This window comes from Dipodomys merriami, unplaced genomic scaffold (genome assembly GCF_024711535.1).
Source record: "Dipodomys merriami isolate MVZ:Mamm:240054 unplaced genomic scaffold, mDipMer1.0.p SCAF_5, whole genome shotgun sequence".
Classification (NCBI taxonomy): domain Eukaryota; kingdom Metazoa; phylum Chordata; class Mammalia; order Rodentia; family Heteromyidae; genus Dipodomys; species Dipodomys merriami.
The window spans coordinates 6,904,277-6,924,820 of NW_027206068.1; the positions used below are offsets into that span (position 1 = coordinate 6,904,277).

At 40.5% G+C, this 20,544-nt stretch overlaps 1 protein-coding gene across 1 annotated transcript in view; it reads left to right on the forward strand.

Annotated features, from left to right (window-relative positions):
• Nucleotides 1-3,517: 3,517 nt before the first annotated feature.
• Scrn1 (secernin 1) overlaps nt 3,518-20,544 on the forward strand; it is a 67,257-nt gene continuing 50,230 nt past the window's right edge. The window contains exon 1 of the mRNA XM_069996020.1: nt 3,518-3,675. The gene's annotated coding sequence lies outside the window, so the exon portion shown is untranslated. The remainder of the gene's footprint in view (nt 3,676-20,544) is intronic.

Genomic DNA, 20,544 nt, shown 5'->3' on the forward strand with positions numbered 1-20,544 from the left:
TTCTTTGGCAATTTCTTATTTTATTTTATTTTTTTGTTGGTCGTGGGGCCTGAACTCTGGGCCTGAGGGCTGTCCCTCAGCTCTTCAGCTCAAGGCTAGTACTCTACCATTTGAGCCACAGCACCACTTCCGGTTTTCTGGTGGTTTATTGGAGATAAGAGTCTTACAGACTTTTCTGCCTGGGCTAGCTCTGAACCTCAATCCTCAGGTCTCAGCTTCCTGAGTAACTAGGATTATAGGCATGAGCCACCAGAGCCTATCTTATATTAGTTCTTGAAAATGAACTAAAAAATGTTTCCAGTGCCAGGTGCCAATGGCTCATACCTATAATCTTAGCCACACAGAGGCTGAAATCTGAGGATCACAGTTCCAGGCAGGAAAGTCTGTGAGTCATATCTCCAATTAACCACAAGTAGAGTTCAGGTGCGAGTGGTAGAGCACCAAACTCAAGCAAAAAACGCAGGGACAGAGCCCAGGCCCTGATTCAAGCCACATGATTGGTGCATACACACGCATGTGCATGTACCCGTGTATGTATATACAGACACACATACCCACCCCACCCCCATCCCCCACCCCCACACATGTTTCCATAATTTTTTTTCTAGGTACAGATCTGATGAGTGTTCCCATGTGACAGTTTGTAAAAGCTGAAATCATCAGTTACCCTGTCTTCCCCACACACTTATTTTACCCTAGAAAAAGAAAAGCCTTTGCCTATTTTTGTGGGAAAAAAAGTAGAAAAATGGTGTACTTTTATTTTTTAGCTCTTTCATCTCTGAGCATGGTTAGGTGGAATATAAATGACTATAAAAATTCAGGCTATTCAAGGCAAATTTTCCTTGCAAGCTAGCTTCTGGAAACCTTTGAATTGACCTGCTGCTAAACCTTATATGATTGATGGAAGCTAATGATTAAAGTTTTGATCATTATTTCTTGATGTTCTCCAGGTTTTTAGACTGTTCTGTTCCCTTATCTATGTGTGTGGCTTGAATGGAAGCAAGATTTGCCTCTCCTATACAAAAGCTGAGACAAAATGCATTTCTGTTTCTTAATAAATATTAGAATTCCCATGTAATAAGCTTCTTGGTGAAGACTCCTGGGACGCAGATGTCTCTGACTGCCTGTTGTGAGACCTGTGGCGTTGAAGCCCCTGTGGCGGTGTGGGGACACACCCACAGGCTTCAAGATTTGAGGAAAAACAAGTAGGTTGGCAGGTTCTCTAGGCTATGTACTGAGGACATAACTGGCACCAAGAATGCTATGCAAATGTTGTCCTTTACTTGAGAAGTCACAGTTCCTTGGCTGGAGTAAATGAACAATAAGGTACCTTTGTGCTCCAAAGAATCTACAAACCAATGCTCTATTCTTCTACACTAGCTCCCTCAGCATTCTCCTACTATCTATTCACTCATGTGGAAAGCTGCAAGTATAGACACAACATTCAAAAGACATGGAAAAAAGTCTCCTTCCTTCCTTAGCAACCAACCTCATAGCTCTCCTCTCCCTGGTAACATTTACTATTACAGGTTCTTATGTACCTTCCAAGATAGTCTAACACATTGTAAATGAAAGTGAAAATATATGTATATTTCTTCCCACAAACTATAATTCATACAATGTTGTGTACCTAGCTTTTTTTTTTTAAAGTCATTCACTTTATATAGTTTGAGAGTCCTTTTTTTAAAAATCACTGCAGAGAGAGAATGTAATGTCTGTTTAGTCCAGCTTTTTTTTCCCCACTTGCACCAATAATTGGACTTGAATTCAAGGCCTGGGCTCTGTCCCTTAGCTTTTACACTCAAGGCTGGTGCTCTACCACTCGAGCCGCACATCCACTTCTGGATTTTTTTTGGCGGGGTGGTGTTTACTGAAGGCAAGCATCTCACAGACTTTTCTGCTTATGGTGTCTTCAAACTGCAATCCCAAATGTCAGCCTCCTGAGTATCTAGGATTATAGGCAGAAGCCACCAATTCCTGGTTTTAGTTCAGCTTTGAAAGTAAACTGGATAAGCCAGGCGCTGGTGTCTCTAATCCTAGCTACTCAGGAGGCTGAGATCTGAGGATCACGGTTCAAAGCCAGCCTGGGCAGGAACTTCTGTGAGACTCTTATCTCCAATTAACCACCAGAAAACCGGAAGTGGTGCTGTGGCGCCAGTGGTAGAGTGCTAGCCTTGAGCTGAAGAGTGCAGGGACAGCGCCCAAGCCCAGAGTTGAAGCCAACAACAACAACAACAAAAAACAGGATAACATTCTAATCTAATAGGTACTGATGAAACCTGACTTATTTTATTTTCATTTTTGTTAGTCATGGGGCCTAGAGGCTGTCCCTGAGCTTTTCTGCTCAAGCCTAACACTCTACCTACCACTTTGAGCCACAGCTCCGTTTTTGGTTTTCTGGTGGTTCATTGGAGATAAGAGTCTTATAGACTTACCTGCCCAGGGTGGCTTCCATCCTCAAATCTCACCCTTCCAAGTAGCTAGGATTACAGGAGTGAGCCACCAGGGCCCAGCAAAAACATAATTTATTTCAATAGTCTTCTTTTGATAGACATTTGCTTCCAATATTTGGTAGCCCAAATAATATAGCAATGGATGAACTGTACTCATTTCACCCTGTGTCAGATGCATCTATAGGGCAAATTCCTAACATAAGAATCTCTGGGGGTGGGGTGGGGAAGAATCTCTGGGTCAGTTTATAAATACGCTTGCTACTTTGAGAGTTATGAAAGCATGGCTTTTGCTAACCTGACAGGTGGGCTATTTTACCATGTATATACTAATTTGTAAGCGAGTATCTTTTCAGGAGTGGTTGCTACTACATTGTTTCTCTGAGAACTATCCTCTGACACCCATTAATCTCCAAAAGGTAGAGTATGTTTGGGTCATAAACGAACTATCAATGACCTTGCACTAGCATAAAAGACACCCGCGCTTGCGCACTTGCGCGACCCCCTCCCCCTCAAGGTCCCCGTAGAAATCTATTAGGATCCAGTATAGAACTTCAGCCCCATGTGGCATCGGGAGCGTCACTTCAAGTCTTTGGGCCACAGCGACCGAGTAGTCAGCATAAGGTCTATCTGACCAACATGGCCCTTTTTAAACCAGGGACTGATGAATCCATCAGTTAGGATACCTGGTCTGCTGGGAAATCTGGCCGGGGGAGTCCAGGCCTAGCAACCCAAGGTCGGGGAACGCGAGCCAGGCCTCTCTCTTTGAAGCCTGATGCTCTCTGTTCAGAGAACTGCAACAAAAGGAGGAAAATCGAGAAGAGGGGAGCCCTCCCTCCTCCCAGCCCGGGGAGCCCTCCCTCCCTCCCTCCCTCCCCCGCTACCCGCTGCTCGGGCTCGCGGACACCTTCCCTGCGCCGCGCTGCAGCCTCTGCAGCCGGGCTCGGCGGGGCGGGGCGCGCTGGGAGCCGGGGAGCCCGGGACTGGGGGGGGGGGGAGGAGGGAGGGAGGGGCCCGGGCCACGTGATCCCAGCCAGCTGTTGGCAGAGCGACCGTGGGGGGAGGGGGGCGGGGCGGCCGGCGGAGTCTGGGAAGCGGGAAGCGCGCACCGCGGCCGCTTCCGCCACTGCAGCCGCAGCCCCCGTTGTCGCCGCACTAACCGGACCCAGGGGACAGCATCAGCACCGCCGGCCGGGCAGATCCCCGGGAGCCTCCCACCCCGCAGGTGAGGCGCGCAGGGGCCAGGACTGCGAGCTCAGGGATTTCCGCTGCAGGTCACCCCCCCCCCCCATCCCCACCCCACACCCCATCCCACCCTCGAGGTCCTGGGTGCATTGTCGCCTCGCCTCCAGCTGTCCCTCCGGATGCACGGGCGGTGCTCTCCGGGGCCAGATCCTCGGGGTTGCAGGCACTGGCCAGCTGGAGCATGGGGGGGGGGCGGGGGGAGGGGTCTTGGTCAGGGGTGACTCGGAAATATAGAGTGCACGGGGGAAGCAGGGGGACACCCCACCCCGGGGCGCAGGCTCTGCAGCCCGGTTGGAACCTGCCCCCGCCCTCCACACCCCAATCTCATCTCTCCCCTTTACCTCCCGCCCCCATCCCCACCCCCATCTCTTTTTAATTCTAGTAAGTCCAGACTTTGCTTCCTCCCGTGTTTTCTTTTCCCCGGGGACCAAGTTGCAGTTCCGTAGGCTGTTTGCCAGCGCATCCTTCACCCTTCCACCGGTGGCTCCGGCGGCCGTGGCCGTGGCCGAGAAAGACAGGCAAATTCCTCTAGTAAATCACCTGCAGCCAAGGGCAGAGTTGCCAGGGGCAGGGCTGCCTAGCTGGGCCTTCGCCCTTGAGCTGCCTCTGTACCCCTGGCCTTCCATCCCTTCCCACCCCTACCCCAACCCCCACCCGGAATCTGCCTGGTCTCTGAGACAGCCTGAGTCTACTGTCCGCTGAAGGGCCAACATGCCAGCTGTTGCTCTGGTCCGCACGCCCAACTGGACATAACTCCCCTTATCCCCAAGCCTCGCCTGGAGATCTAGGGGCGGTTAGTCCAGTTACTATATTTCTGAGGTGGCTGTTTGTTCACCTTAGCTTACCTTTGCCTTTTGGTTTGCTCCTCTGTGGGGGCACTATCAACATCATGAAAAGCTGGAAGGGATGCTTGAATCTTAAAGAACTGGTGAGAATCTGGGGCTACTCCACATAACTACATTCTTACCTAAAAACATTTGTCATTGCTGTTACCCAAGCTGACCTAGTAGTAGGGTTCTCTAAATAATTATTTTCCCCTGGGTAATTGTAGTTTGCAAGCACATCGAATTATTCTGTGCCTAGCCTTCTGGTACATGTGTATTTGTGTGTGTGTGTGTGTATGTGTGTATGTGTCTGTCTGTCTGTCTGTCTGTGCCTGCAGTATTCCACACCCAGTTGGAAAATACACCACTTGCAGAGGAAACCTATGCTAATTCAAAATGGCAGAATATAAAATCAGGCCAGACTGAAGCTTGACAGACCACAGCCAATAGCAGCTGCCCCCTGACTTTCGACTTTATAAGAGAGTCAGATGAAGTGACTACTCTGTGATGGGTATCTTTATCTTAGGGCAAGTTGGGGGAGGGGAAGAAGGGGCAAAAGCATCAAGGAATAAATGGGAAGTTTAAGAATCTGCAATTTTTTTTCAAACTTACAAAAATCTGGTTAAATACCTAAATGAAACTCTGATTTTAATTTGATTTTATTTAGCCTCAACTAAAGTTGACTGTGTGGCTGCTGCTGTTTTGTGCATGGCTTAGATGTTTTGTATCCACAGGGACTCTTAAAAGAGAGGAGTGTATAATGTAAATATCATCCAAGAACAGTGCACATACTAAATATAGATAGCCAAGAGCTGAATTAGCACCATGAGCAAGCAAACACTGAAGCAGCAAGAAATGGCAACATTTTTGCAAGGTGACTCATTTTTAGGTTTATGTTGTTGTTGTCTTTTGCTTTTTTAACAGTTTCCTTTCTTTTTTCACTGGTGTGTTGCCAGCCATCTTGTCTTTAGGAAGCAGAAAATGCATGAACATGCAAGTGCTTTGGGGATAATGGAAAACAGAAAGATGTGCTTTAAAGTCTGGAGGGGGAGAGCTGGAGTCATGCTGGGAAATCTTGTTGTCAATCACATTTTCACAGCAGGGAGGCTGAATCCAGCAGGATGAATGAGCTACTAAGGTTTTATTAGCTGGCTATCAACTGGCATCCAGGGTCCAAATCCAGGTCCTGCTGACCTCTATCTCCCAGTCTTGATTTCCACATGTCTTTGAAAGCCTTGGGAAAGGGGAAAAGTTTACTGTTTACTTTGAGCAATGGGAAACCAAACTGTAGGATGAATTAAAAATCTTAAAAGTGTTTAAGGTCACAGACAACTCTTTAATTTCTTAATTCAAGCCCACTTAATTTAAACTGTATCTACCAGATATTCACATTTTCTAGTGATGAGATTGCATCTCTTTTTAAGAACCAAAACTTTAATTGTAACCAATATCTTTAAATGCAAAAATGCATTCTTTGATTTAAAAAATTAGTTGCTCGTGTTTGTGAAGAACCATTAGGATATTTCCTTTAAAAAGAAACTAAAGTGGGCCACATATCTTCATGGCTTATATGAACCTAATTTTAAGAAGAAACAAAGCCCATGTTAAAGTAACTGAAATTATACTCAAGTCAGGGTTTTTCTGTAACTTGAATTTGAATTTTCTAAGTCATGAATTGGTGACTCCAGATCTACTGAGGCTAAACTAGAAATTGTGCATGGGTTGTTATGGTTTGGGCACAGTGGTCAGCACATGGACATTCCAGGATTCTGTTTCCATAGCCAGCGAGGAGGGAGAAGGTGGGAAGAAGCAGGGAAAAGGGAGAATGACTTGAAACCATTGGGATGGATAGGAGCCAAGTATGGATAGATACGCTGAAGTGAAGACAGATGCCACATGTTCAGTTTTAAAAAATTACTCACATGACAGCATGAATGTGTAGATAGACCAAAGATATTTAATGACAAGTTTTAAAAAATCCATAAGATTGAGGGTGTAGTTCAGTGGCAGCACACTTGCCCAGCATTCTCCACTCCCTGAGTTCTTCCCCAGCACGATAGATAGATAGATAGATAGATAGATAGATAGATAGATAGATAGATAGATAGATAGATAGATAGATAGATAATATAAACATATGAAGCTTATGTTTGTTGGAGGGCAATCAAATTATAAATAAGCAAAAGGGTATTTTTTTTCTATTGTGGTCCGGGGTCTTGAACTCTGGGTTTGGACGCTGTTCCCTGGGCTCCTGTTGCTCAAGGCTAGTGCTCTGCCACTTGAGCCACAGTGCCACTTCTGCTTTTTTTCTATGATACATTGGAGATATGCAACAGAAATATTCACAAGACAATATGTTGGAAATGATCTGTACAACTTTGGGGGGAACAGGAGGAGGAAAAGTGGGAGAAAAATGAGGGAGGGGGTAACAAGTTCAACAAGAAATGTACTTATTATCTTACTTATGTAACTGTAACCCCTCTGTATATAACCTTGACAAAATTTTTTTTAAAAATCTGTTCTTTAAAAAAAAAAAAAAAAGAATCTCATTGACTTTCCTGCCTGGGTTGGCTTCGAACTGCGATTCTCAGATCTCAGCCCCTGAGTAGCCAGGATTACAGCAAAAGTTGTTTTTTTTTTTTTTTTCTTTTTGTTGGTTGTGGGGCTTCAACTCTAGATCTGGGTGATGACCCTCAGCTCTTCTGCTCAAGGAGAAGACTCTACCCACTTGAGCCACAGTGTCATTTCTGGTTTTCTGGTGGTTTAATTGAAGGTAACCATCTCTCAAACTTTCCTGCCTGGGCTGGCTTTGAACCGTGATCTTCAGATTTCAGCCTCCTGAGTAGCTAGGATTACAGGCATGAGCCACCAGTGCCTGGCTAAAGTTTTTTTTTTTTAAATCACAATAAGAAAATAGTGTTATCCAATTCAGCAGCCATTAGCTAACTATGGTTTATTGAACACTTGAAACGTGGCTAGTCCAAATAGAGAAAATTGAGAATGTCTTATGAGTAAAAAATACAAACCAGATTTTAATACCTTTCTTTTATACAAAAGAAGAATTTTAAATATATTAGAAATTTTTATTTTGATGCTTTCTTAAAGTATTATGTTGGCTATATTTGGTTTAAATAAAAGTCATACTTTATCTTTTGAAAATGTGGCTGCTACAAAACAAAATTGTGCCTAGGACTAAGATCTGCCTCACATTACATTTATGTTGGACAGTGTCAGTCTAGGAAGTTGTTACCAGGAAATGGGCAGACATTAGTGAGGCTGTGTGTAAAACATAAGGAGAAGCTTGACAAATAAAAAAAATGCTAAGCTGGGCCCTGGTGGCTCACACCTGTCATCCTACCTACTCCGGAGGCTGAGATCTGAGGATTGCGGTTCAAAGCCAGCCTGGGCAGAAAAGTCTGTGAGACTCTGATCTCCAATAAACCACTAGAAAACCAGAAGTGGCGCTGTGGCTGAAGAGGTAGAGTGCTCGCCTTGAGCTGAAGAGTGCAGGAACAGTGCCCAGGCCCAGAGTTCAAGCCCCACGACTGATGGAGAGGTACTGCAAGGAGTGAGTAATCAGAGACACTGTAGATGGAGAAGGGGCTGAGACAGTTGAATTATGAGGTTTTCTTTATCTTGTGGATCCGTACCTCATATATGTTGGCAACTGCACTACCACTGAGCTACACCTCAATCCTATGCAACATTTTGAAGCAGAGTAAGCAGACTCGTGAACCAAGACTTGGGGTGAATGGAGAAAGAGTTGGCAGGTGTTAAGGTAGATGATAGGACTTTAGGATGGTGAAAAATGCTCACATGCCTGTGTGGTACTGCATGGTAACTTCCCTACTCTTAGGTCAGGGTTTGCACATCCAAATGAGATGAACTTATCCTAATTCAGAGTGTAAGTCAGGGATCTTGGATCCTAGCTCTGGTTTCCTCTAATTACGAGTTTGACCTTGAACAAGCTATTTATTTTTGTCTCCTTTTAAAAAATGGGATGAGCAAGAGCTATCCACCAGTTCCACACAGTGGTTTCCATGGGATAAGACATAACATATTAAAAACCACAAGGAATTACTGGATTTTTACATTTATTTGTCAAAACATGGTATACTGATATATACTGTCAGTATACTGTGAATATGGTGTCACATTTAAGGATATATCTGCTTACATGTGAGAGTGACATAGACTGTACATATGAAGTATGGACATTTCAATTTAAGGACCATTGTAGGCCCCCATGTCTCTATTTTACAATTTCCTTACAGCTAGACAAATTGTCCAGCTTGGACACAAAATTCCATTTTGTGTCTTCCTACTTCCTTTCCTTTTCATTCCCTGGAGATTGATGGTTATCAGAAGTGAGTTGTAGGCATAACACTCAAGATTTGGCCTATTTTTTCCTCTATTCCAGTGGACTGGATAGTAGGGGGATTTTTAAAGGAAAATAAAAATAAAAGGCTAAAGTAATTTAAATTGTGATGTGAAATGAGAGACATATCCAAAGGATGATTTTGTCTCTTGTACTTACACTAAAAGTGTGAGCAATATAAATCATGTTTAAGTTATTAGAGTATGGCCAGCTTACCCAGTTACTTTTCATACAACCTTATCAAGACCAACTGTTATCAAAATATTATATGTTGATTAAACATTTATATTAAAATGGCATGTTATTTTAAGTTGTAGTTCTTTTTAAGTATTTTGGTTATTTGTAGTTCTTTTGGAGCTGACTTTTCTGTACTTTCCATATTTTTCCCTTAGCGTGGTCTTTTTCTTGGTAATTTATAAGACTTCTTTAACTGTTAAGAAACTATCTTTTTTTTTTTGATGGCTGTTGCAAACATATTTCCCAGTATGTCATTCAAAGTTTTGCCCCACAGGAAGATTTTTTTTAGTTATTCTTATAATTAAGCCTATAATGTTTTCCTTAATAAAATTTAGTTATTTTTTTTCTTGCATAGACAGGTTTTCCTCTATAATATGACTTTAAAATTGTTTGTATTATAACAACTTACTTTGGACAAGAGTGAGTTAGGAGTGTGAACAGGTTTCTTTACTCCTTGCCATAGCATAATTATCAGTGTTATCTGTTGTCTGACATATCTTTCACTTCAGTTTCAAATTTGGACATCATCATCTTCTAGTTTCCTACATTGTATGGTTATATTTTATGACTCAATAGTTTTTCATCAGATTAAACAATTTCAATTCTGAAACTTTATAATACAGTTTAACGCCATGAAGGGATGGTCTTTCATTGTTGGTTTTTATTTTATTTTTTGGGTGCTTATTTGTAAAACATTTTGGCTGATAACAGCATAGATCTCTTGCAAAAAGATTTCAAGATCTTTAGTTTTCCTTTATTTCCTTTTCTTTTTGGTTGATCATGGGGCTTGAACTTTGGGCTTGGGCATTGTCCCTCAGCTCTTCAGCTCAAGGTGAGCCCTCTACCACATGAGCCACAGCACCACTTTGGGTTTTCTGGTGGTTTATTGGAGATAAGAGTCTTACGGACTTTCCTGCCTGGGCTGGCTTTGAACCGTGATCCTCAGATCTCAGCCTCCTGAGTAGGTAGGATTACAGGCTTGAGCCACTGGCTCCCGGCTCTTTGGTAATAATAATTATTATTTTTTACAATGCTGGAACTTGAAACATGTATTTTACCACAGAGTATACGCTCAGCCCTTAATATCTCTTTGAACACATTTTTTTCCCTCCAAAAGCTCTATTTGTAGATTGACTGCTGCCATTTTTAATCCACAGATTAATTTAGGGAGGACAAATATTTCCATGTAACATTGAATCTTACAGCAAAAAAGGAACATTTTCTTGCCTTTCAAATCTCTTCTGTTCCCATGAAACCGTAGCAGTTTCCTTCATTGAGGATTTCCACATTTCTATAGATCACAACCTCTAGTAGTTTGTGCCTTATTCTGTAAGAGAGGCAGGCATATCTTCTCCATCATCCTGTGCAGCTTCTATTCTTACTTCCATACCTACCCTTCTATGGAATGTAATTTTCAATAGCGTGTGTGTGTGTGTGTGTGTGTGTGTGTGTGTGTGTGTGTGTGTGTGTGTGTGTGTGTGTGTGTGTGTGTGTGTGTGTGTGTGTGTGTGTGTGTGTGTGTGTGTATGCCAGTATTGGGGCTGGTGCTGTTCCTTAGCTTTTTGCTCAAGGCTGGTGTTCCGCCACTTGGGCCACAGTTCTATTTCAGCTCTTTGGTAGTTAATTAGAGATAAGAGTCTCACAGACTTTATTGCCTAGGCTGGCTTTGAACCACCCTCACACCTCAGCTTCCTAAGTAACTAGGATTATGGCACTTATCAGCTCTTAAACATGGCTATGAAGTTGTCAGTGAAAGGGACAGCTGAGACCCTGTGCTCTCATTCCCTTTGTACTAGGTGGGGTTTCTGAGGTCCAGGAAGTTAAGAAGTAACATATCACCTTAGTGACATCTACCTGTACTCTCTTTCTTAAAAGCTTCCTCATCCTTGAACTGAGTCAGGTCCTCAGGCAGGATGACAGGAAAAGGCAGGGGCTTGTGAGGAACGGGCTCACATCCCAAACCTCACTAGAAGCTGGGAGAAATAATTTGATATGGTTCATGGTCCCTTTGTTCTTTAGGATTGAACATTGAACTTAAAATTCCTTGTGCAACTCTGTTTTCCTAGGAAGTGACCAAATTATCTTTTTGATCATTGTCCAGTGATTCAATTACTTTTTTATTTTACATTATTATTATTATTATTATTATTATTATTATCTTTAAGTAGTTGTACAAAGAAGTTCCCATTCTACAAAACAGTATTTGAATACAAGGTGTCTGACAACATTGTCATCCATTGCTCCTAACCCATCCCTTCTCTCACTTCAGTTACTTGCTTGATTGTGTATGTGAGCAACCTTTCTTCCCAATGATAAAGACCTTTCAAACATCTTTGAGCTCCATTTTTTCTTGGTTTGAACCTAGTGCTCATGGGATTTTAGATGCTGAAAATTCACGTTGGCAACTCAATGGACTTAGAAGTCCTAACTAAAGTTATATATAGCTCAAGAAGCCCTTCTGAATGGTCTTGTCTTCTCTCTCAAAACAATGCTTCAGTATATATTTTTCTCACTTAGTAGTAGTGCTCTACTGGCCTGTAAAAATGTCTTAAAGTGTCCTTATTTGTGACTAAAACATAGTGATTTAAACATAATTAAAAAGCTACTAAATAATTTGACCTCACTATAAAATAATTTCAAACAACATAGCCAATTAAGTAAGCTGAAATTTAATTTCAGTTTACATATCCTCATAATCACTACCAATCTTTTAACTCTTTCAGGTCCTTTGCTATCTACTTATCTTACCTGTCTGTCTATGGATCTATTTGTCTATTCATCCACCCATCTAACCACCTACATGCCTATATGCCATATGTACTTATATTTACATAAATATATTTGTACTATATATTTATATGCAGTCACATACTAATATATTGATATGAAATAGGTTTTCTTTTGATAATAAAGTGGAATGAAGTTGTTAATGGTGAACACAGCAGAAAGCACCAACATTAATGGATGTTTACAAAGCATTTTATGAGACATGAAGTAACCCTACATTTTAATGCCAGCAAGATTTATATTTTATATTTTCTTCCATGAGAAATGTATATTGAAGTGATATTTAAAAAATATTGAGTGACAGTTAAATGGCTAACTACCATTTTAAAGACTGAGAAGATCTTTACAAAAAATCTCAGGGTCCAGAGTAAACAGGTACAGCTCAAATCACATTAATGGAAAAGGATCAGAGTAGACAGTGGGCTGTTTTGATGGGAGGAGAAGACAGATGGTGAGAATGAGAAGGTTATAATTCACAACACCCTGCCAAATTGGTAGACACAATGGCAGCGTCAGAAATGAGAACAGAAGGAAATGAAAGGACCCAGACAGATATGGCTTGCTTAGTAACTCTCAGTTATTTCCCATAAAGAATGCTCTACATGCATGCCTATTTAAACAGTTTTTTTCCTTTATCTCCAGGACTTTCTATAGGAACAAGGTCAGGGAACATATATTTCTTGACTGTATCTTTGAGTCTTCCACATGCTATCATATGATCTTATTTAATCATCATATATACACACTAGATATCATGGCCTCATTTTTCATATGAAGAACTTAGTAAAAGGAGGACTAGAAGCCAGAATGTGGGTTTATCTCTCTCTCTCTCTGTGTGTGTGTGTGTGTGTGTGTGTGTGTGTGTGTGTGTGTGTGTGTGTGTGTGTGTGTGTGTGTGTGTGTGTGTGTGTGTGTGTGTGTGTGTGTGTGTGTGTGTACCTGTGCCTGTACAGAGGCTTGAATTCAGTGTCTCACACTCTCATTTAGCTTTTTGCACTCAAGCCTGGTGTTCTATCACTTGAGCCACAACTCCACTTTTGCCTTTTTTGTTGTTTTATTGGAAGTAAGAGTCCTACAGCCTTCTTTTTTTCTCCAGATCTGAGATCCTCAGATCTCAGCCTTCTTGCTGAGGATTACAGGGATGGGCAACCTGCTCCAGGCAGCCCAACTTTTAAAAATAGCCTTAATACACCTTCTCAGAGTGATAATTATGATGGTACATAACTAACATATCATTAATGCAATGCAATTGGTTTTTCTTCTTTCTATCCTCCCTTGCTTCTTTCCTTGTTTTGTAGTCCTTCCCCCCTTCCCTCCTTTATTCCTATCCTGTGAACTCTGGAAAATTGTCTTCTAGCCTGCCTTATAATAGAAGAACACCTTCCTTGTAACAAACTTGGTCTCACTTTTTTTTTTTTTTGCCAGTCCTGGCGCTTGAACTCAGGGCCTGGGCACTGTTCCTGAGCTACTTTTGCTCAAGGCTAGCACTTGAGCCACAGCACCACTTCCGGCTCTTTCTGTTTATGTGGTACTGAGGAATTGAACCCAGGGCTTCATGCATTCTAGTCAAGCATTCTACCACTAAACCACATTCCCATATATATATATATATTTAATTTACTATATATATTTATATTTATTTATATATATATATATTTAATTTAATATATATATTTAATTCACTAGCTTGAATGAAAATAATGTATCCAACTTAAATTGGTGTTCCATTTGTTCCTACATTAAAAAAATGTTATATCTTTTTCTTCTTTTTTTTTATATCTTTTTTCCCTTTCACTTCAGAATCTCTTAAAGACTTCTTGCATATAGATAGATACACAGGCATATGTTCCAATATTAGATAAACAAGCAATGAGACATTTTTTTATATGCAATACGGTTTGTCAAGTGTGGAAAGTTTCTATTGTAAAAGTTATTGCCGGGCGCTGGTGGCTCATGCCTGAAATCCTAGCTACTCAGGAGGCTGAGATCTGAGGATCGTGGTTCAAAGCCAGCCCGGGCAAGAGAGACCTTGAGACTCCTATCTCCAATAAACCACCAGAAAACCGGAAGTGGCGCTGTAGCTCAAGTGGTAGAGCGCTCGCCTTGAGCTGAAGAGCTGAAGGACAGCGCCCAGGCCCAGAGTTCAAGCCCCACGACCGACCAAAAAAAAAAAAAAAAAATTAAATTCATGATATGTAGTATATTCATTATGTATTCTCTCCACAACGACAGTTAGTATGTGGGAATGACCTTGGAAAACATTTTTCTTTTTTTAAAGACCAAGTCTCACTCTATAGCCCTAGTAGCCCTCATGATCCTCCTGCCTTAGCTTCCTGAGTGCTGAGATTATAGGTATGTGTCACCATGCCAAACTGCTTTGAAAATTTGTGATATTAAAAAATTAGGAATCATCATATAAGAATATGTCCTTGGATTTAAAGAATTCCAAATATAGATTCTAAAGCACTGCATTTCATTTTACTATAGAAAATCCTATTTTCTTAGTTATTACAAGCCATATGAATCAAGACATTATACTTTTTGCTTTAATTTATATTTTTCATTATGATCATATCTCATAAATAAGCCAGATCAGATGTGATCAAAAAGCAAAATTAGTTTATTTATGATGGATGTGGGGTCTCTATTCTATTACAGAGCTATGTTTTTTAGTTTTAAAGAACTGAATAATATATTGCTTTGATTGCCATTATTCTATTTTAAAAATGTACTGATCTTTATTTTATATGGAACATTAGAAAATTCTTGAATATGTATATATATGTATTTATATGCTTTCTATAATTCTATGATACACTGATCACAAAATTATTACTATTAATATTTTTGTTGCATTTTCTTATGATTTTTATTATATCTTTAAAAGCAATATACATAATTTAAATAGTTTCATATAAGGTTTTGTGAGCTTTTTTCATTTTAGCAGCTTCTCCAAAGCAATTATATATTTACTAGCATTTTATATGTTTAGATATCATATAATTTTTAATTCTTATAATCATGTAAATGTTTATATTTGTTGGAAAATGCAGATAGACCAGCAGTAGTGGTCCACTAAATTGTCAGAAGTGATGTTCAAGTTGAATAGTTACTAAGTTTCTAGAAACTTGCTTTTTCAATTTTTAAATAGATATTATTTTCATTTTTCTGGCTACTTAGCCTAGCCTGGATTGAAACTGGAAGTGTTCTTGCCTCAGCCTCCCAAGTCTGGGAGTACAAATGTGTGTCACCATGCTTGGCTTATATATATATTTTTTTAGTCTTTTAAAAGTGCAGCAGAGTTTGAAGAAATAATGAATCAGTTCCTGGTAATTTCAGTCCATAAGAGAAAAGTATTCAAAAGATAGGTTTTCCAAAGTCCTAATGACTTAGAAGTATGCAGCTACTGGAAATGATCTTAATATTCTTTTTTTTTAAAGCTCAGATTCTCTAAGAATGAGTCACTAAAGGATTTACCTTGCATGTATTTTAAATGGAGATGTTTTCCAAATGACATTTTTTTAAGAGTTAGAAGAGTTCTAAAGTGTCTAGAATAGTTGAAAAATGAAAACATTGAACAATGTCAGTCTTCTGTTATTATAGTCAGATTTCCTATTTCTAGAGTCAAAAGAATGGGGAAAACCTAGCCTTCTATAGCTCTGGTTACCAGGGGGAGGGATCCCACCCGAGGGATCCCACCCCTTTTCAAGTTAATCAGGGTAGTACACTTTACCAACCATCATCTCAAAGATAGAGAATGTTGTTACTAATTCTGTTTTTCAAGTTAGATAAAATTAAATAGTTTTCTTGAAAACGAAATTGAGATACGAGAATGGCAGAAAGTTGAGCCCCTTGAGGCTGGTGGATGTCTCCATGGGGATTATTGTATTATTCCTTGAAAATTGCTTTCAATACAAACAGGCAGAAAAAATGAATAATACTTTTGAGAGACCAGTGAGGTTAAATAGCCTCTATCAGTGGCTATTACATACCGGTATAAACTGGCTGCATCCAATTCACTTGTGTTTGTTTAAAATATCCTTCCTGTGATCTCAGCTTGAACCTACTGAACCAGAATCTCTTGAGGACCGATGTGTAGGAATCTGCCCTTTAACTAGCTCACCAGACCTTTCTGATGCTTGGTCAAATTTGAATATCATAGTAGGGGAGCACCTGGTCCCAATCAGTTTTGCTCCCCAATCTTTTCTCTCCTTGAAGATGAAATGGAGGTACTACTGTACTCCTCTTCTTTAAGCATTTAGTGAGATCAGTGTCAGTGCTAGGTGCTGGGAAATGAAGACTGATGTGAGTCCTTGCTCTTGTGAGATTCATAGTCTCTGAACAGAGATAGATATTTCAACATGAAATAAAACAAAGAAAAAGGGAACCACGGCTATCCACTTACCATGCCAAACCAAAGTCCTCTCTTTTCAAGGAGGTGTCTCAGCCCCTTGCAGTTTTCAAGGATACACTCCAAGAAAACATCCAGTGCTGTCTCCAATCTTCACAGAATTTTAAACATTTGCTCATAGGGTTTGTTTTGAAAATGGTATTATCACAGAAACTTTCAAGTAGAGGAAACTTTATATACATACCCACTACCCAGCTTTGTATACATACCCACTACCCAGCTTTGTATACATACCCACTACCCAGCTTTGTATACATACCCACTACCCAGCTTTATATACATACCCACTACCCAGCTTTAACAGTTTTAATTTTATAGCCAGTCTCGTTTCCTTTCGCTCTCAATCTTTCTTTCTACCCTGAATGACATGGAACTATTTATTTCACAGTATGTATCTGCATAAGACATGAATATTTTAGAATAGTTTTTTTAAATTTTCAGATGGAATCTTCCTATGTAGCTGGTTGATCTTCAACCTGTAAGTTCAAATGATTCTTCCACTTCAGCTTCTTTAAGGGCTGAGATTTTAGGCAAATACTACCACATCTGGCTAAGACATGGCTTCTTCCAATAGTTAAAATCTGTATTGTGATCCTATTTAAGATACTGACAACCACTCCTTAGTATAATAAAGTACTCAGTTTATATTTGTTACCCTTATTGTTTTATACAACCTTTTACAGTATGTTTAAATGAAGATCCAAATAAGCTGTTGATTCCAATTGCTTGATGTATCTCTTTAACTTTTTCCCTTCTTCCATCCCTCATTTCCTTCCTTCCTTCCTTCCTTCCTTCCTTCCTTCCTTCCTTCCTTCCTTCCTTCCTTCCTTCCTTCCTTCCTTCCTTCCTTCTTCCCTCCCTCCCTCCTTCTTTCTCTCTCTTTTTTCTTCCTTTCTTTACTATTGGAGAAGCCAATTTTTTCCTGTGGAGTTTTTCAGAATCCTAGTATTTCCCCGAATCCTATTACTGAATACATCCACTGGTACTTTTTGTATCCTGTATTAGTTGGTAGTTAGATCCAGAGAGTTGGTGTTTTCAGTGCATTTTAGTTACATTTTGAAACATAAGTATATCTAATAAACCAAATGCCAACCATTTACGAGTAAAGTGAAAGGAGTATTGTAGTGATTGTGCAAATCTGGCAGGGACATCACTATATTAGGAGGAGAAAGCAAACATTTATTGAGTATCCACCGTATACAGCCACCATGCTAGTTGCTTTCTGTACGCTCTTTTATAAACCCAAGTTGTATGTTGTGTGTGTGTTGAGGGGGGAGGATATCAGGGCCATTTCCACATAAGGAAGTTCTGGCTCAAATTTAGTGGGTAGAGTCAGGATGGGTACTAGGGTATGTATATCTCTAAAGTGTGTTTTTCTCTTGCCCCTGTGTGCATGGGACCAGAAAGACCTTGTAAAAGAGTATAATTGCATACAGGTGATAAGAGTTCTTTATTTGTCCCAGTGACAGGTTGTGAAGAGGATTCAGAGGTGCAGGCTCTGCTGTGTGGAATCTCTACCCAACTTCCTCAACTCTAGTCTACCATCCTGCAGGCATACGGCATTGTTGTCAGATCTTTGAGTTGTCAGCAGGGGCCATATATCTGAATTGTCTTTGGGAACCTCTAGATCTCAAAATGTTAGCTGCTAATTTAGGTGTCTAAAAAGCACTATCTAGGACAAACCAAACACACCTATAGTCCCATACCACACAGCTGGGAAGTATGTCAGCTGAAAGCTGGCACATGGGAACCAGGGGTTAACTGTTAGAGGCAGATATTACCCTGGAAATTAGAGAAAGGGATTGTTAAGCAGTTCGTAAAAGATATGAGATGGCAAAAGATATGAGAAGCAAAATTTCAAAATATGAAAGAGGAAAAAATGCCATATTTCTCAAGGAGTAGTCTTCACCATATATTCTTGCCTCATTTTCATAATCTGTGTCCTAGATGGTAATTTGGACACTTTGGAAATTTTTAAAACTTTGGAAACTTACAAAAGTATCAACTAGATCTCACCCTAGCTCTAGGAAGAATGTACTGCCTCTCATTGTTCCTGTTTGTAAATGTTTGGGGAAGTGACAAGTTTTTTTTTTTTTTTTTTTTTTTTTTCTTTTTGGGTCTGGTCGTGGGGCCTGAACTCTGGGCCTGGGTGCTGTCCCTCAGCTCTTCAGCTCAAGGCTAGCGCTCTACCACTTGAGCCACAGCGCCACTTCCGGCTTTTTTCTTTTTGCTTATGTGGTGCTGAGGAATCGAACCCAGGGCCTCATGCATGCAAGGCACGCGCTCTACCACTGAGCCACCTTCCCAGCCCTGGAAGTGACAAGTTTTGAACCCAGGTAGGATGCACAGCTTCCTGACTCATGTAGCTTGCATCTGAATTACTCCATGAAGTCCCATGAGTTAAAGGTAAAGGCAGGTCCCAGATTAGGATACTATTGTCAGATTATAGAATCATTAAGAGGTGGGCCTAGATTTATAGAGAGAGACTAGACGGGATCTAGCTCTTTTCCTTCAGGCCATTCAGTGAGCAGCTTTGCCCACTAGAAGAGATCTTTCACCATGGGTACAAAAGCAGTGGAGTCAATAGACCATGGATTGGAAGATACAAAATTGTGAGCCCAATTAAACCTTTTCTTCATATAAGGTGGATATTTCAGTTATTTGCTTTAGTGACAGGGAGGTGACTACCATGTTTACTTAATAACTTATGAGGACTTCCTTGGCCAATTAAGACATCAACTGCTAGGAGCTGGAGCTCATAAAGCTTTTTGCTCTGCTACATAGAACTTTCAACAAGACACTTGTAATTTTTCTTTCTTTTGGGCACAGCTTGATGAGTCTGAGCTAATTTATATATATGACTTGTATTAGCTGCCACTTACAACCCAATTTTTAATTTCTTTCTAAATTTGCTATTATTTCACTGGTTTTCTGTTGTATTGTAGGAAAAGCAACTCATAATGAGTATTATTTGTCCCACTTTTGAGTTCAAGAGGAATACTAATAATTTTTAAATAAATAGATCAATGAATAAAATAATTTCTTCCTAGCTTTTCTGGAAAGTGGCAATTCATAGACACTGAATTTAAACATATTCAATGAAGCTGGTGGTGGGTGGGGTGGGGGGGGAAGTGGAGGATAGGAAAGACTCACTGGCCTGGTCTCTCTGAGTAAGGAAAGGCAGTTTGTCACAGTTATTTGCAAGACAGTTAACAAGCCTTATAGCTCTTATAGAGAGTCATTTTCTTCTTTTCAGACAACTCAAGGCTTGCTTATTCCTTGCTATAGTGACTGATGAGGGTCACTCTAGCTACATGGAGATAAAGCAGCTAGCAGTTTGGCGGTTTGCAAAGAAAATCCCTGCCAGGGTTCAGGGCATTCATGCCTTCAATAACTCCTCACCAGACCTGAGGACAAAGACTTTTTCTCCACACAGCTTCTCCCCTTCTTGTCTAGACATTCTGTAAACCGTTTCCTAGTTACAAGCATACAGAGCTCCAATCCCACAAGCCTGAAGGCCAGTTACCAATGGAAGAACCTTTGCTGGTCGAGGCTGCTTGCTCTGCAGCAAGTTCCAAGAGAACTAATGTCTTGTTCCCAGAGGGAAGCCAGAATCCTGAGGGAAGGTCTTTGATGGTTAGAGATTGCTCTTAGGGATAAATCACCATAACAATGGCACCAGATCTGAAGCTGCTGGGTAAATGCCTGAATCCATTAACCCTGTGTGGCTATTTAATTTTTAAAACATTTTAGTTGAACATGATGGTTTTAGACCCCTATTCCCAGCATTCAGGAATTTGATGTAGAAGGATCATGAGTTTGAGGCTAATTTATCTCAAGAAAAAAAAATCAATTGTGGTACAACACTTATAGTATAAAACTGACACCTGCAGTCATCTGATCCTACTGTTTGATAGTGTGCAATTCACATTGGTGTGTAACCAATCTCCAGAATATTTTCCTCTTACAAAATGGAAACACTCCAGTTCCCTTCTCCTGCTAAACCCTGATAACCCATCATTCTAACTTTTTCGTTTCTTTGTGTTTGATCACTCTAGGTGAGGATGAACATCATTTACCAAAAATCTGAAATCTTTGAGCTCTGACACTGCTACTTACAAGTGTGGTTCACTGCTGCCTGAATGTACTTTTGATATTCTGTCATGTTCTCTAATTGGTTGTCATTTCACAGTTCGTAATGCATATATATCA